The following is a 13,654-nucleotide window of genomic DNA, read 5'->3' as shown; positions in this document are numbered from 1 at the left end:
AGAGTACCTATAATGAGGTAGATGACTGAATATGGGAGGAATATGGTATGAACTAAAAAGCTATTGTTTTTGTGAGAGAGGGAAAGAGAAAAGAAAGGTAATAGTTTCAAGAGTGGATAACAGACAGAAAACAAGACAAAATTATTAGAAATTAAGAGTTAGACAGTTTGTGGATCAAAGAAAGGGAGGTGGAATATAGGAGAGACAGTAGATGACGCAGGATATCAAGATGTAGGGGAAAGGGGATAATGTAGATATCCAAAATCTATTCGCACAGAAATGAGGCAGTGGAGGATGAGGAAACCCAGCAAACATGAGGTGTTTCCTGCAGCACCTATTGTATAGTTAAGATAAAATAGAATAAGAAGAAGATGGAGGATGAGAGAGAGAGAGGAAAAAAAAGACTTTGGGGGATATGCTGGGAGAAAAGACTAGGGGATAATCCAATGTTAGCAATCAGAACATTAAAAAAATAAAATAAAAAATAAAAATAGAATAAAAACAAAAACAAAACAAAACAAAAAAGAAAAAATGCAAACGTTGAGGACTAGGACATTCAAGGACCTCAGATGGACCTCAGGGCGTGATGGATTCAGGGATGCAAAGTGTGAGATATTGAGGACTCAAGAGGTGTGAGTCTCTGGGGTGTGGACCACCAGGGTTTAGGGGACTCAGACCTGGCAACCTCAAGTCCAGTTAACAGGAAGCCTGGGAGCACCACAGTGCATCACAGCCTTCAGGGATCCCCGCAGGTGGGTGCCAGCCCTATGGGTGAGGTCACATCCACAAGCTCTATCCTGTGTTCTGTACCCCACAATTCACTCACTCACTGGGGTCTATTCTGTGGCTAATCACCAATTGACTTCCGGACCCCTCCCACCCTGTGATCCCCCGGAATGGCCACCTGGGGGTGCCTCTAGGCTGCAGCCAATTTAATGACTCAGATCAATAGCCAGGTCCAGGGAGGCTCCAGCCAGAAATGCTTATAACAGAGTCCAAACCCAAAATTCCCAGGCTTCACAAAATATTCCCGTAATCAGCTTCCAAATGTCTCCCACCCTGCCAGATCCTGGTGGCGTCTTTTTATTGCTATCACTTTAAGTCCACTGTAGATCAGCAGCCAGGTTTGGGCGGGCATGGCTCTAGGTGGAAGCGCTATTGTTTGTGTCCACAATCAAAAATGCCCCCCCCCGCTTTGCCATAAAACTCCCGTTTGTCTCCCCAAATCGGTCTGCAAGTGCCTTCTGTCCTATTAAGCCCCCAATAGGCCACTCAGGGCTTATGAATTCCCCAGTACTACAGAGCCTCCAAAAAAAAAAAAAAACAACAGCCACGGCAGCTCCACCCACCCAAGGAGGGAACTTTCCGCGTGCAGCCGAGACCGCCGTGTATATTTTATAGACGTATTTTCTCTGTTACCTTCCCACCAAATCAATGTCCAGATGCCTCCTGACCTGCAAAAATCCTGAAACAACCTGGTCCCCAAGAGCCTCCAACACTGCCCAGTGGCTTCTTTGCAGGAGATATTATCAGGTAAGCTCACTCAGCCACCATCTTGCCCCACCCCGGAAGAACTCTTATCATTGATGGAATGCAGGGGCCACCAGAGGTTTTGAGGAATGGGAGAGGGAAAAATAGGTGTAACATAGGGGCATTTTGGGGACATTATATTTGTCCTACAGGACATTGCAGTGACACATACAGGCCATTGTATATTTTGTCATAACTTACAAAATTGTGTGGGTCAGAGTGTAAACTATAATGTAAATTGTAGTCCATTGTTAGTAGCAATACTTCAGTATGTTTTCATCAATTGTAACAAATGTACTATACTAATGAAGGATGTTTTTAATGTGGAAAGTGTAGGAGGGTAAGGGGGGGACATATGGGAATCCCTTATATGTTTTGTGTAACATTTATGTAATCTAAATCTTCTTTAAAATTAAAAAAATGTAAAATAAAGAAAAAATAAAAGTAAAACCGAGGCTTTTATAAGCAAAGATGCCTTACACGGAATCTTCACCATCATTCAAATACATTACTTTCAGAGAATTTAGCCATCAAATTTTGTAAAGATAGAAAAGACCATTTGCTCTACTAATTACTGTTTGCCCCTTTCACTTGACAAAGTTTTTCAAGACTCTATGTAAGTTTTTTTTTTTTGTCTGATATTCTATAATACACAGTATAGTTTCTGGTACTAGAAGTGTGTTTTGTCTGAAAAATGGAGCCACCTCAAATATGCTGGGAGTAAAGGGTTTGATATGGGAATTAGGCCTTACAACTATGTGGGAGGAACTGAGGCAGGGAAGGTCTGGACAGGCAGCCATGGGATGAGCAAAACAATCCTCTTCAGAAAACTGGAGCAGTGAGGGAAGCTAGAGTGAACAAAATGGCCAAGTATCCAAGGCCTCTGGACACCATGACCTCTTAAGAATGATGGCTTAGCTTTCCAAACCCCATGCACATTCCTCCCACTGGCAGCAATCCAATACTGGAGTATATAGGAAGGAGCATTCTGGGAACCATGGTTCCCAGACTTGGCAGTGAGAGGTGGTACTGCCAAGATGACTGTAGGTAATCCAGAAAATCAATTGCACAATGAAAAAAGAAACTTCATTTACTGAAAATGGGTCTATTTATTGTAACTGATAACTGGTGTACCTGCTAACAGAATGAATTCAGTTTAGCTAACTTTTTATTTTGTGAAGAACAAAATATCAGCTGAAGCATTTATGAAATCTTTTCCATCAGATTTTAAACATAATTTTGCAACAAAGGAAGTCCTGTTTTTAATATCAAAGGCAGTCTCCCTGCCTTACTGTCTTGTTGATCAAGGTGAGACAATGGCAGTGTTTTGAGTGATATTGGGCTTCCTTGTCTTGTTTCTGATCTTAGACGGAAAGGTTTCAACATTCCCCACTGACTACAATGTTGGCTGTGGGCTTTCATATATGCCTTTTATCAGAGTGAGGAAATTTATTTATATTCGTATCTTTTGAAGTGGTTTTTATCAAGAAAGAGTGCTGGATTTTGTCAAATGCCTCTTCTGAGATGATTATGCATTTTGTTTTCCTTCAGTTTGTTAATTCAGCATATTATGCTATTTGATTTTCTTATGTTGAGTCAACCTTGCATACCAGGAAGAAATTGCACTTGGTCGTTATGTATAAGTCTTTGATAATGCTGCTAGGTTTGATTTGCAAGTATTCTGTTGAGTACTTTTGCATCTATGTTCATTAAAGAGATGGGCCTGTAATTTTCTTTTCTTGTAGTGTCTTCGTCTGGCTTTGATATTAGGGTGATATCGACTTAATTAAAAGTGTGGGGTTATTTTCCCTCCTCTTCAATTTTTTGCAAGAGGTGAAACATAATTGGTGTTAATTATTTTGGAAATGTTTTGTAGAATTCACCTCTGAAGTCATCTGGTCCTGGGCTTTTCTTTTGTGGGAGATTTTGATGACAGATTCAGTCTCTTTAAATGTGATTGGTTTTGATAAGTCCTTGAATTTCTTATAGTGCCAGAGAAGATTGTGCATTTCTAGGAATTTTACCATTTCTAGGTTGTCTAGTTTGTTGGCATACAGTTTCTCATAATATCCTCTTATGATAATTTTTATTTCTGTGGGGTCAGTCATTACTTCCCTCTTTTCATTTCTAATTGTATTTATAAGCCCCTTTTTGTTTTGTTAATCTTCCTATGGATTTGTCATTTTACTGATCTTCTCAAAGAACCAGCTTTTTAAAAAATATGAGTAAATGTACTTTATTAATTATTGCAGAACATAATAGTTTTTGTATTATCCAACTAAACAATTAGGAAATTTACAGAGTAGCTTGAATTCAATAGCTTGTTTCAATTGTTTGCCCATTTCAGGTTTTTAAGATGATACAATTTTTTCTGATACTTCTTTTAATTTTGTAAAAAGAATTATTTGTTATCATATTATTTTTAAATTATCTTTTTTTAATGTTAATAGATCACACAAAATGTTACATTAAAAATCATAAGAGGTTCCCATATACCCCACTCCCAAATCCCCACACCATCATTTTGTAAATTGTATTTTTTGAAGATATATAGATCACAAAACATGTTACATTCAAAAAATATTAAGAGGTAAACATATAGCCCCCACCCACCCCATCCCACTGCTACCACAGCAACAACTCTTTCATCATTATGGCACCTTTATTGCATTTGGTGAATACATTTTGGAGCACTGCTGCACCACATGGATAATAGTTTTCATTGTAGTTTACACTCTGCCCCAGTACATTTTGTGTGAAATATTAACTTGAGAAAAAGATAATGAAAAAATAAAATAAAATATTAAAAAAATAAAGTAAAAAAATAAATTGTGGTATTAAAAAATGAAAAATATCATAAAATTTTGTTTTTGACATTTGGCCTTTCATCACTATAATTGGTGTTACCTTGCATGTAAAGTGGCAAGGAAATCTCTTCCATTCCTTCCTCAGTGTCTACATCCTTTTTTTATTTTTAATTTTGTCTTCAAAAAAGTTTTAGATCACAGTAAATTCACATATAAAATATAAGGGACTCCAATATAGCCAACATCATACACTTTACCCCTATCCCCAGCAATGATCTTTTTATATGTGGTTGTTATGTTTGCTACAGGTGATGTACACATGTAGAAACATAGCAACTAACCGTGGTTACATTTGGGTTTACATTATGGTTTATAGTTTAGACTATATACTTTTCTAAATTGTTTGTCTTTCTTTTTTTATTTACATTTTTTCCTTTCTTGACTGTATTTTTTGAAGATACATAGATCACAAAAAATGTTAAATTAAAAAATATAACAGGTTCCCATATAACCCACACTCACCCACCCCACTCCTCCCACATCAACAACTGCCTTCATCATTGTGGCACATTCATTACATTTGGTGAATACATTTTGGAGCACTGCTGCGCTGCATGGATTATAGTTTACACTGTAGTTTATAGTCTCCCCCAGTCCATACAGTGCATTATGGCAGGATATATAATGTCCAGCATCTGTCCCTGCAATATCATTTAGGAGGACTCCAAGTAATTAAAATGCCCCTCATCACATCTATTCATCCATCTCCCTGTTCTCAGGAATTAGCATGACCACTTTCTTCACATCAATGTTACAATTTGTTCCATTACTAGCCACAATTGTTCTATAATAGATTCGCAGTTAATCAATTCTAATGCATATTAATTTCTTCCATCCTGTGGACCCTGGATTAGAGATGTTCACTCCACCTCTGTATCAAGAGGGGGCTTAGATCCCACATGGCTGATTGGTACAAATCTCCTGCTTGCAGTTGCAGGCTCTCTTGGATCCCCTGTGTGGTGGTTTACCAACTTCATCTCCCTGTTAGCAGGCCTGGTTAAGACCAAGGAACCAAAGCGTCTGAGTTGCAACCCTCCTGAGGCTCAGGGCCCAGCTGGAAAATGACCAGCCCAGGGCTTCAAGTCTCCTGGGCATAACCAACCCAGTGCCAAAAAAAAGGTCCAGTAAAAGTGACAAGAGAGGCATGTGTAGAAAGGTCCAGTTGAGTCCAAATCCATCACCCTCAGGAACCCAAATTACAAATTAGAGACCACTGACAAGACACTGAAGTTCAGAGCCATCTGCCATGACCAGAGAACTTGTGTGTCTCCATAGCCCTCAGGAGAACCAGTATCTGGGGTTGTATCTACTTTGGCTGTCTCTGGGATCCTGCTGATGGGTGCATAAGCATGAACCCTCTGATGACCTCCTGACACTTTTTTTTTCATTTTTTTCTTCTTTATTTTCTTTTAAATGTTATATTAAAAAAAAGTGAGGTCCCCATATACCCCCCACCCCACCCACACCACCCCTCCCACATCAACAAACTCTTCCACCATTGCAGCACATCCACCGCACCCAGAGAATACATTCTGGAGAACCGCTGCAGCACATGGACAGTGGTCCACATTGTAGTCCATACTCTCCCCCAGTCCACCCATTGGGCCATTACAAGACACACAATGTCCAGTATCCATCCCTGCAGCACCACCTAGGACAACTCCAAATCCTGAAAATGCCCTCAAAGTATATCTCTTCTTCTCTCTCCCAACCATCAGCAGCCACTGTGGCTTCCCTCTCCACATCACTACTACAATTTTTTTCCCTTACTAATCACAATAGTCCCCCAGCAGAAGATTTAGCCATTTAAATTCATTTGTGTATACCATTGCCTCCTTCTTTCAGGGTCATTTTATAGTTGCATCATCAATTAATGATTGGTAATAATCCCTTGGTGGCAGGGAGGTTCATCCCTGAGAGTTATGTCACACACTGAGAGGAAGATAATACATTTACATGCTGAATTTGGCTTAGAGAGTAGCCACATTTGAGCAATATGAAGGCCCTCAGGAGGTAACTCTTAGGCACCATATATCTCTAGGCTTAGTTGAAATTTCAGACACACAGATCATAAGCATAGTCATCAGTATCAAGGGCTCATCATTGGACCATCCTTCTTCACTGTGATGGAAACTGAGGCATAGTGGTCTCACAAAGAGAGATGTGCTGTTTCCATGGCTACACTTTTAAAATAGGAATGCAGCAATTAAGTCTTTTGGGTCAACAGGACAAAGCTGTCTGGGGCAGGGAGAAATACAGGCAAACACACTTTGCAGTTTGAAAGGAATACTAAATCTTTGTATTCTGAGATAAGTTCTTTAATTTGTGAGTATTGTTAATGTGTAGTTAACACTGCTTGTTATCTCGATAGCTTGAGTATATATAATGACACATGTAGAAAATAAAGTTGTCTGAGGAGTCATTACTTGCAGACCCCCTGATCCCAGCTCGCTCATTCTTTCTCTTTATTTCCTTCCCCCTTTTCTCTCTCTTTCATTCCTGATACCCTCTGGGTCCAAATCTCCAACACACTCGTCATTGCCCTTGCACTTGGAGAATTGTTGCTGTTCCATTGGGGAATGTGACAAAGCTTCCCTTGCTAGGAACTCAGTACTCCCTCAGTTGCCATTTGTAACTGTAACTTCTATGAAAATATTCAATGAATATCAGAAAATGTTTATGCACCCTATATACATGCCCTAGAGAACTCCCTCCCAACCATGTGCCCCCATCAATAACACCCCACACCAGTGTTCCTCCACTACCATAGTTGTATCCCTCTGCGATCCAAAACTTCTTCAAAAATGAAGCCTAATATATTGTCAAATTCAATTAATAGGAAATTGAAATAGAAAGGATTGGTTTAAAGTTAGAAAAAGAATAAATACTAAATTAAAAAAAGCTAAAATAAAGTAAAAAATGAATTGGGGTATTAAAAATGAAAAATATCATAAAACTTTGTTTTTGATATTTTGCCTTTTGTCACTGTAATAGGTGTTGCCATGTATATACAGTAACAAGGCAGTTTCTTACATTCCTTCCACAGTGTCTCCATTCTTTTTGTTTTAATTTTGTCTCCAAAAATGTTTTAGATCACAGTAAGGTCACATATACTATATAGGGGACTCCCATATACCCAACATCAAACTCTTTCCCCCCTCCCTAGAAATGATCTTTTTACATATTTATGCTATATTTGCTGTAGCTGATGTACAGATATTGAAACAAAGCTACCAAATATGGTTTCATTTTGGTTTACATTATGGTTTATATTTTAGACAGTTCAATTTTCTAAAATTTTTTTATCATTATGGTTTATATTATGGTTTACATTTTAGCCTATAGACTTTTTTACATTTTTGGTGTAATATAACATGACATATATCCATCATTGCACAAACTTGTGGAACAAGTCCACTACCCCCCATTTACCTTGCTTCCATCTATTCTGCTCCTCCTTCCCCCTCCCCTCAGGACCCACAGTGACAACCAAGCTTCACTACTTGAAGGACCAGATTCACAGAAACTTGCATCAATGCTGAGGGTTTGACACACTAAACTGTCCTCCCCCATTGGCAGCCACCAATTCTTTCTAGAGAACCCTTACTTCTGTTTGAGTACATCAGGCCTCCCCAGGATGGGGGTACCCCTTCCCACACATTGATGGGTCTCCACCCAATGATACTACACACTATGACAAGATGAGCACTCACACACTCCCTAGAAGTCTGCCCCTGTGCCAGATGCCTCCCATTAAGCACCTTAAACAGGTAACCATTCCTTATTATATTTTTTAAAGAGTTTTCTCATCATTATAGATTCAACCACATACCCGACAATCTCCCATGATCATCTGTTATCCCAGCCCTCCCTCCAATCTCTTGGACCATCTGACTCATTCTCCCAACCCTAACCTCCATCAAGTCTACAAAGCCCCACCCAATAGTATTCCTATGTCCCCATCTTATCCCTTCTGTGTGCAACTCCTTAGCACCACTTTATCATAGATTTCACTGATATAGGCATCAGCTTACAAACTTCCTTTCCCTCCCAATTTCCTGTAAGCCTATCATTCAGTCTCTAGCTCTCTGAAACAGCTTGGTTTGCTTATTTCTTATCAGAAAGGTCATGCAGTATTTGTCCTTCAATGTCTAGCTTGCTCACTCAACATAAGGTCTTCAAGATTCATCCATGTTATCCAATGTGTTTGTACTCTATTCCTTCTTATAGCTGAGTAGTATTCCATTATATGCATATACCACATTTTGTTTATCCATTCTTCTGTTGATGGGCATTTGGATTGATTTCAAATTTTGGCAATAGTAAATAATGCTGCTATGGACATTGGTGTGCTTATATCACTTTGTGTCCTTGTTTTCAGTTCTTCTTGGTACATATCCAGCAGTCAAATTCCTGGGTCATATGGCAAATCTATAGCTACTTTTTTGAGAAAATGCCAAACTGTCTTTCAGTATGGCTGCATCCTTCTGCATTTCTACCAGCAAAGGATAAGTGTGGCCATACCGCCACATCATCTGCAACACTTGTAGTAGTCAGTTTTTTAAATAGCCCCCAGTGTTATGGGAGTAAGATGATATCTCATTGTAGTTTGGATTTGCATTTCCCTAATAACTAATGATTTCAATTATCTTTTCATGTGATTTTTAGCCATTTGTCTTTCTTCTTTGGGGAAGCATCTGTTCAAATCTCTTGCCCATTTTTTTAAATGAACTGTTTTTCTTTTTATATTTGAAATATAGGATTTCTTTATATTTGCAGGATATCCACCTCCTATCAGATATATGTTTACCAAATATTTTCTCCCATTGGGTAGCCTATCCTTTCACTTTCTTGAAAAACTCCTTCAGGTGCAAAAGGCTTTAATTTTGAGAAGGAACCATTTATCTTCTTTTGCTGCTCGTGCTTTGGTTTGAACTCCATGAAGTCATTTCATATTAAAAGGTCTATAGATGCTTCCCTACATTGGTTCCCAAGGTCTTTATGGTCTTGGCTCCTATTTTTAGGTATTTGATCTATATTGAGTTGTTTTTTGTGTAAGGTGTGAGACAGTAATCCTCTCATTCTTTTGCATGTGGATATCCATGCATGGGGTTTGGCAGGTACATGTTTGAAACTACAATGTTGGGAATGCTCTTTTGGCAATATGGCAAATGAGGGTTACTGATTTAAGGTGTTGAATGTGTGAGACATTTGGGGAAGGGTGTGCTTTGGGCAAGCTTCCAGGGAGTGTGTGAGTGTTCCTCTTGCCATAGTGTGTTATATCTGTGGTTGGAGACCCAAATAATAGCAGCAGGTGATGGAATCCCATCTAGGGGAGGCCCACCATGTTCTCAAAGAGAAGGATCATCTCTCAAAAGCATGGGTGGTCCCTAATAAGTAAGGACAGACCAGTGTGTCAAGCCCTCAATATTGTTGCAAGTAACTCTGAATCCTGCAAAGAGTGAAGCCTGATGGTTATCAGGAGTTCTGAGGGGAAGGGAAGGGAAGGAGATATAGAACAGATGAAACAGGGGGCATTTTGGGGCTGATGGAAGTTCTACATGATCTTGCTATGATGGATGCAGACCAGGTTAAATTACATAAAAATTTATAAAAATGTATGGTCCATCAGTGTGGCATATTCTATTCCTCTCTCCTCCTCCCCTCAGGGCCAACAGGGACAACAAAGCTTCACTGCATTGTTGCTGTGGGAGGAGTTGGGGGAGTGGGATATATGGGAATCTATTAAAAATTTTAATGTAACATTTTGCGTGATCTATGTATCTTTTTTAAAAGACAATAAAAACTTTGCTAAAAAAAAGTGTCAGGTCCAAAATGTAAACCAAAATGTAAATCATTGACTTCGGTTAGTAGCTATGTTTCAGTATTTGTACATCAGTTGTAACAAACGTGTCATCCACATATAAAATATTATTAAGTGGGGAAGGAGGAAAAACAGGGAGGATGTTCGGCATAGGGGAATCTCCTGTATTTGGTACATGATTTTCTGTAACCTAAAACTTCTTTGAAGACAAAATAAAAAAAGTAAGACACTGGGGGAACAAAGAGAAGAAAATGTCACTGTACATATAGGACAACAGATGTTACGGTGATGAAAGACAAATTTCAAACATTTTAAAAATGTTTTTTCATTATTTTTATCACATTTTAAAATTTTTATTTAAAATTTTAAAAATAGTATTTCTTATTTTTGAAACTATCATTATTTCATTCTCATATCAATTAGATTTTACTCTTTTATTGCTTTTTGAAGAAGTTTTGGATTGCAGAAGAGTTATAACTGTGGCAGGGGAGGATCATTGGCTAGGGATATCAGCGATGGGGGATACATGGGGGGAAGCTCACCTGGATATACATATAAAGCATATAAATGTGTTCAAATGTTCATGGGGGCATTGTCATGGTGCATGAAGATTCATGAATAACTGGAGGAATGTCCATTTCCCTTCCCGGGGATCTCTGTTACATTCTCTAATGGAACAGCTAGAATCCCTTGAGTACAGGGGCAATGACTAATGAAGAAGGATGGTCCATTGATTGGCTTTTGATATTGATTACTGTATGTATGAAATTTTCCTCTTGAAATGGAAACTTAGCCTAGTATTATAGGTTGCCTAAGAATTGCTTCTTGGAAGCCCTTTTGTTGCTATTATGTGGCTCCTCTCTAAACTGAACTCAGCATATAAATATATCACCTTCCTCCCAGCATAGTAAATGACTCCTGTGAGTGAGCCTCCCTGGCATTGAGGGATTACTACCAAGCAACAACCAGCATCCAAATGGGAAAAGACCTTGACCAAAAAGTGGGAAAGGTAAAGACAAATGAGTTTATATGGCTAAGAGGCTTCAAGCTGAGTTGGGAGGTCATTCCAGAGGTTGTGCTAATGCATGCCTCAGCAGGATCTCATTGACTGGAACGTAGATATTACCACAAATAACTGGGCTCTTCTGGGTGCTGGAGATATCTCGACACTAAAAACAGTGTAGATAGCTCAGGAGCTTTGTGCCTTGTAAGTGTGCCCTATTTTGGGGTTTGTACTCCCCAGTGTGACACAGATGGACTCAGTTGTGTTTTCCCTACACATGGCTTTTCTGTCCTTCTATATAGTACTATAGAGTTAGTACTAGAGTTGTTAGGTATATGCCCAAGAGACTTAAATCTTTGGTCTGTCCATGTGCCAGCTTGGCTCTGAATCTCAACAGAGTTGAAACACCTACACTCTAGTCCATTGTTCTTACCCAGGAGAGCCAGCAAGTAGATGATGATGGACACCACCATACCAAGGAACTGAGAGAGTCTAAAATTGCAAACAAGTGAGCCCCATTCATAGGCCCTATGGGATCACAGCTCTGTCTCAATTAGAGGTGGATTAGGCATCACCATTCCAAAATCTTCAGGATTGTAGAATGTACTATGGACTAAAGTAGACATAGTGTTATTCTACTATAGACTTATTGGGATTCAACAGTAGAAGAAATTATATTACTGATGTGCAGGCCATGTCCACTAAAGGTTCTGAGGTCAGGGAAAGGGAAAAAGAGGTGACTACAGGGACATTTTGGGGACTTGGGAATTGTCCTGAATGACATTGCAATGACAGATATAAGCTATTTATATATCTTGCCATAACCTACAGAACTGGGTGGGAGAATATGTAAGGTACAATGTAAATTTTAATCCATGCTTAGTGGCAATGCTCCAAAATGTGTTCATCAATTACAATGAATGTACTACACTAATGAAGGATATTGTTAATGGAGGAAAGTGTGGACAGTGTGGGGAGTGGGGCATATGGAAATCCCCCATATTTTTAAAGTAATACTTATGTAATCTAAATATCTTCTAAAAATAAGTAGACTTAAAACAGAAATTAATAAAGGGAACAGCTAGTCAAAAATAGGAAATAAGAATGGTGAGGCAAAAGCTGATACAATAAAATGGAAGATAGTTCTTTGTTTAAAAAATGGGGTATCGGGTATATGGGGATCTCTTATGTTTTTTAATGTCACTTTTTTGTGATCTATATATCTTCAAAAAATACACTTAAAATAAATAAAATAAAATTTAAAAATCTGAATACAGTCGACTAATAAAAATGTAAATAAATGAGGACTGCTTATTGTTTGAAGAATTCACCAGAACCCCAAAATTGGAAGACAGTGAAGTCAGCTATGTTCTCAGAAAGGTTCCAAAATATAGCAGCAGTTTGCTCATTTCCCAAAGTCCTGCCTTGTTCAGTTTCTTCTTCTCAAGATGGATATAACCTCTATTTTTCAATACTCTTTTAAAACAGTCAATAAACCACAAAAGGACTATATTCAGGGAGTCACACCCTGATTACACAGACAAAACAATCAGTGCTTCATTCTCTGGTATACATCTTCATTAGATATATATACCAGATAATTTCAAATTATAACCCTCAGATAATGTTGAATGTGTAAAACTATTGTGAAGAGAAACTATGAAGATTCCTTCATTTTTCTTTTTACTGCATTCAAAATTTCTTTTTACTGCATTGTATGTAGTATGAAATATTCCAGGTCCTGGAGATTCTTTAGGGATCCTAACAACTGGTTCTCTATAGATAAAAGGCTGGAACTTTCTGAAATAAATGTGGAACTAAAAACAAATGGAAGATAAATATGAACATTTCAGCAAGTTTAACGATGTGATGAAAGTACAACAGGTTACTGGGATGAAGAATGAAATATGGGATTGGTAGGGTAGAAGCTATATAGTACTCTCTAGAGTGGGATCAAATGTTAATAATTATCTCTATAATTGTTTTGATATGGGGGAATTATATAATAATTATAATAAATATCACAGGCCAGGACATAATTTTATTTCATTTGCCATTGAATTGCTCAAATATTTGAGAGAAATTCAAGGGTTTACTTTATTTTGACATATTTATTTTATTTTTCTCTGAATATGTTATCATGTAGCATGAAAAAAATAGCCTGAGAAAATACAAGTTCATTTAAAATTTTTTGTAAATCACATGACTAAGGAAAGGAGCCAGATATTTACTTGTTCAAACTATTTCATTGTTAATATGTGTGATGGTTAGGCTAGTATGTCAACTCAGCCAAGTAATTACCCCCAGTTATTTGGTCAAGCAAGCACTGGGCTAATTGTAATAAAAGGGTATTTATGGACTTTAGTCACCACTGACTTTGTTGCAGTGGTAAATCATAGATAACTGAATACAATTACATCAGTCAGGGAG

The sequence above is a fragment of the Dasypus novemcinctus genome, chromosome 28, assembly GCF_030445035.2.
Source record: "Dasypus novemcinctus isolate mDasNov1 chromosome 28, mDasNov1.1.hap2, whole genome shotgun sequence".
NCBI lineage: Eukaryota > Metazoa > Chordata > Mammalia > Cingulata > Dasypodidae > Dasypus > Dasypus novemcinctus.
This window is presented reverse-complemented; position numbering follows the sequence as displayed.